At 39.8% G+C, this 5,483-nt stretch overlaps 1 protein-coding gene across 1 annotated transcript in view; it reads right to left on the reverse strand.

Annotated features, from left to right (window-relative positions):
- LOC107391061 (poly(rC)-binding protein 4) overlaps positions 1–2,093 on the reverse strand; it is a 45,741-nt gene extending 43,648 nt beyond the window's left edge. The window contains exon 1 of the mRNA XM_015968109.3: positions 1,946–2,093. The gene's annotated coding sequence lies outside the window, so the exon portion shown is untranslated. The remainder of the gene's footprint in view (positions 1–1,945) is intronic.
- Positions 2,094–5,483: the final 3,390 nt, after the last annotated feature.

The raw sequence follows: 5,483 nt of genomic DNA on the forward strand, positions 1-5,483 counted from the left end.
CCCATAACCACACACACACACACACACACACACACACACACACACACACACACACACACACACACACACGCACGCACGCACGCACGCACACACACACACACACACACACACACACACACAGAGAAAAATGAATAACAAATAATAATTCTGTCCCTGCTATGAAAGATGAATCTAAATCATCGTCTTTGGGAAGAGTCTGCACAAAATCAGATTCATTTGACTAATTTCTCCTCTAAACAACACCTTGATGCAATTTGTAAATGTTTTTAGTTTTGTTCAAGTGACCATAGATCATAATGTAGGCTCTTTGATAATCCAGATTAATACATATTAGAGCTTTCTTGCTTAAGTTAAAATCAATTTTTGTTGTCTAAAATGTCATCAATGTCAATGAAAATTGGTTTTGATTATTTTCAACTCTGATTCTTTGAAAAAATAAAAATAAATATATATGGCCAGTCAATACTGCATTAGGAACAACCTCAGTTTGAGGAAACAGAGAGCTCTAGCTCTGACTACGAGTTACAAAAAAAAAATCTCCACATGGATATGTGGGTTTTTTCAGTTTTAATAAAGATGCAGCAGTGTTGATAGTATTTGAACATATTTTTATTAGACCAGAGTGCATTCATTACAAACTATTTTTTTAGCTAAAAACTGGCCGATTTCCGATTGAAACAATCAGGCAGAATGGATGATTCTGATCAGATGACTTTTGCTGGTAAACCATGACTTATTAACACGTTCCATTACATGATCACAAAGACTTCTGTGGTAGGAAGTGACTGTGGAGCTAGCAGCTGTAGCACGCCTGGCCGAGATTTCATAATTATTCTCCCAGAATTATTCTAAGTGTAAAATGTGTTAATATGATGTTATAAATGAATGTTATAAATTAGCGTAGATTGATTGAAATTGTTTTAAGACACTGTAACTGAGGATTTAGCATGACCCTGTATGGCAAAAATTCATCAAACATTTAAGGGAAAGAGACCCAACAAACCCAGATTCACTCACAGCTCTGATGTTTTTATTGTTTTCTCTGACTTGACTGGAGAAAACACGAGCCTGTCGGGTTGTTAAAGGACCAGATTAGGATATTTCATCTAAACTAACAAAATCTGAGTGGGAAGAATCTATTGTTCTGCTAATGAACTCGACAGCTCCACATCTCCTCACATGAATCTTCGGTCTGAAACTAAATTTAAAAAACAGGTGTACCACTAGATGACATAATTCTGGCTTTAATTCTTTTCTCCTTATCGAGACGGACTTTTTTTTGTCCCTGTCCAGTGAAATGCTGGTGCAATTAGGCGTCCTGGTGAATAATGGTGCTGTCACCCAGACTCGCTGCCTCAGCACCAGGCAGGCGCCCACTGTACTGGACTTGTTGAGAAAGAATCTCTGTGTTCAGGACGGGCTTGTCCTCAGCGGGGTCCACTTTTATTACCATAAAGCCACACACACACAAACACACACACACACACACACACACACACACACACACACAAAAGATCAATTGTCTTCACACTGGTGTCCCTTGTCCCATCTGGACACGTTGAGCCATTTATGCTGGATTTAATGACCCACACAGTTTATGGCTTCATCAACACACACACACACACACACACACACACACACACACACACACACACACACACACACACACACACACACACACACACACACACACAGAGAGAAAAAATGTATTTTGTAAGACTGCGTCAATGTAAAAACATCAGTGACGTGATTACAGGAACAAATAAACATTTGTCTGGTAAACCAGGTTTAACTCCAGGATTAAGACGAGTACATTTACTAAATTGCTAAAAAATGTCACCTTTGTTTTGTGCAAACAGAGAAAGTGTTAATTGAATAATAATGATAGAAGTTGTTGATATAATAATTGCAGAAAGAAGAAAAAAGAGCAGCCTCGGACACTTACCTTTTTTCATGTAAAACGTCTCAGGCTTTAGTTTCCTCTAAACCAGCTCCATGGATGTGCGTTCACCGGTTCTTGTGTCCACATATAGTCCTGTGAGTTGGAGGTGTAGAGCGGACTGTCCTCCCGGGGTGTCAGCAGACTGGAGTGCAGAGCGGCTGTGCGCTGAGACACACACACACACACACACACACACACACACACACACACACACACACACACACACACACACACACACACACACACACACACACACACACACACACGCACGGACGCACGGACGCACGGACTCACGTACACAATGAACGATGCAGGCGGTGACTGCGCCGCTCACACCAACTTTAGCCGAAAAATAAAAATAAACTCAGGTTTCTGGGCTTAGCTGCTTTGCGTGTTTGTATCTGAGTTGTGACTCCTCCAGTTCGTGCAGGAACACCAGCGGGGAGCGACGCGCTTCGTCGCAACGTCGCTCCGCGCAGGATCTCATAGCATCCATAATCTCGGCGTGAAATCCTGACAGAAAGGAACTGTCAGTAATTAAGAGCATTACAGGGAGGATTTATACATCTGATCAGTCAATCAACTAAATCAGAAATGCGCAAATAACGTCTGTATCTTTACAAGGTTGTCAGTTTTCTATCAAAGAGATACAAATGTCAAGTTAAACCACCATTTTCCAACCATCATCATCATCGTCATTATTATTATTATTATTAATAAGTATGCAGAATGCAGATACACAATAAATGTGAGTGGAGCAAATAGGTCTGTATCTTTTCCTTAGAGGTTTATGGCTTGTTTGATCACTGACTGACTTGCACATGGTGCCATCTTGTGTTCATCACAACATATTGCAATTTTCCATTAAAAAGTCAAAATCAGGCAAATGTTCAAATGGGAAAAAATTGAGTCAGTTCTTTATCAATGTTGCTGAAAAAACACCCATAATATTAGTTTTTCTATAAAAACTGAATGTGAAGTTGAATACATTTTAAATGTAATTTAAATCAGCACATAAACTCTTATCACTCAACAATTTAAATTTACAAGATGTTTTTTTTTTTGCTTTCTTGTTTGTAGCCTTTTTGTCACATTTAGCCTATGTGGTATTTAATTTTAGAATGAGCACCATATGTGCATTTATTAGTGTACAACTTAAATAGTAATTTTTTTACCCCCAATATATATATAATTGTTATTATTCTTATTTGTTCACTGAATGTCTGTTTTCACACATAATAAAATATGGTGAAGCAGGGAACAATTTCTAAATGTCACTGAATGTCTTATTTCTCTAAACACTGGCATCTCCAGTGCTCCTGTGTGATGGTGGAACTCTTATAATAATACCTATACTTCGTAAACAATCTACATTTACATTTTTTGCCTTTTGCACACAGACATGCTGCGCGTTTCCCACGTAAGTCATCTGATAGGAATTTTACAGCTAGCATGTCATTTCAGTTTTGTGATAAATTTCAAATAAATAATCAAAATCAGAGAGTAACTGCCAAAGAAATCCATGGAAAATTCTGTTTTCACACATAAAATATGGTGAAGCTGGGAACGATTTCTAAATTTTATCTTATTCTAATGAGGATTTTATTTTTAGCAATACTAGTAAATATCCTTCACAGTGTGATTCTGGTGTTTTTATTAGGGTAGGGAATATGAATCCCTCCTACACTTAGGGAATAGATTCCAGGTGAGTAGGTGGATGAGTGAGACATGGTGTGGAAAGTCAGAAGAATGTGGCGTGTTTAAAAAAATGACAGAAGGGAGAAATCAAAAATAAAAACGTTGCACACTTCTGTTATATTCCACTTTATCATTAATGCTTCAACCATCTTTGGTAGGATCAATCCTTTTGAGAGAAACGTGTTTGTGATTATTCAATAAAACTCACTGGGGTGAAGACAACAAATAAAATGCCTCCATTAATCATAGTTTCAGTCAAATGATCTTAAAACGTGAGCAAGAAAAGAAACACATCACTCATCAAGACACGTTTTCACATACAAATCTAAATATCCTCCTGAAACAAGTTAATTAAGGTACGTTACTGAAAATAGTCCCCGTTTCATTAATGAGACGGATCCTTTCATAATCCATTTTCTGTCACGTTTCGGGGATGTTTAGGACCCAAATATGCAGATACCCAGGAGGACACGAGGCAGGAGTAGATATAAAGGAAAAAATCCTTTTATTAGAGGATGAACAAAAATAAATCCAAGGCAACGAGCCTAAAGTCCAAAGTCCTGGAGCACAGGACACAGCTCTCAAAGAGCACGCAGACCAAAGACTTTGAAACAGAAGCTCACCTAGAGCACACAGTCTGGGGACGAGACAAAAAGCTCATAAAGAGCATGAACAAACGCAGACAGAATACAAACAATGGACCGACAAGACACTGAGGCCTAGTCCACACGTAGCCGGGGGAATATCCGCCCCTCCAAAAACTTGCATCCACTCCATCTCGCTTAAAAAAAAAAAACTGTCCACACGTACCCAGATAAATATGTTGTTAAGGACATGCCAGACCTGTAGGCAGCAGTACTTCCCCCGTTCTTAACCTCGTCCTTCGTCTGTGGTCTTCCGCAAGGAGCAGTAATTCCACTTGCAAAAAACAAACAAGCAAAAAGCGCTTGGACAATTGATCAAGTGAGCGCAGCTCTGAGGGCATCCATTCTGTTGGCTAGTGTAAACACAGGTCGCACATGTGATGTCAGCATTTTTTTGTCGCGGAAAGTGATGTTGCGGACCTTAAAACTCCGGTTTTGTCTGTCCACACGCAGACACCCAAAACGGAGAAAACGCAGATCTTCACTTTGGCCGGAGTTTTTAAAAAGATCCGTTTTCGTGTGAAAAAACTCTGTTTTCGTGTGGATGACAGGCCAAAACGTAGAAAAATATCTACGTTTTGGCAGATCCCCGGCTACGTGTGGACAGGGCCTGAGACAAGACAGGGCTTAAATACACAGGGAGGATGAGAGGGAGATGAGCTGCAGGTGTGTGGGGTGTGGGAGGAGGACCAGGTGAAGGCAATGACTAATCAGGGGAGAAACTAACTTGATCTAAGAATAAAACCTAATTCAAAAGAGCAGGAAACATAACTCCAATTCAAAGGGAGGGGGGAGAAAAATAATAAACACTGATGGGAAAAAACATACTAAATCATGAAAGGCTGTAACGAAAGGAAATGACTTGAGAAACCTAGAGAGCTGGAGATCTAGGGGCAAATGGGGAAAACCAGAAGACACATGAGGAAGACGCAGACATGACACATGAGGGCACTAGGACACAAAAGGAGCACCTAGAGAACGAATGGAGGACACAAGGAGACACATGAGGGGAGATGCAGACACAGACCATGACATTTTCTGCTTCAGATTTCCCATAATGCTCCTGTTTTGCATTCATTGAGTCAGTGCACATGTTCAGCTCTCCACCTGCAGAGCATGGTGCCAGGATCTTTTCCGACCTCAAATTTGTTCATGTTCTCATTACACTGTTTTATTGAACAATGCAAGCATAGAAACTT

The sequence above is a fragment of the Nothobranchius furzeri genome, chromosome 15 (genome assembly GCF_043380555.1).
Source record: "Nothobranchius furzeri strain GRZ-AD chromosome 15, NfurGRZ-RIMD1, whole genome shotgun sequence".
In the NCBI taxonomy this organism is placed as follows: domain Eukaryota; kingdom Metazoa; phylum Chordata; class Actinopteri; order Cyprinodontiformes; family Nothobranchiidae; genus Nothobranchius; species Nothobranchius furzeri.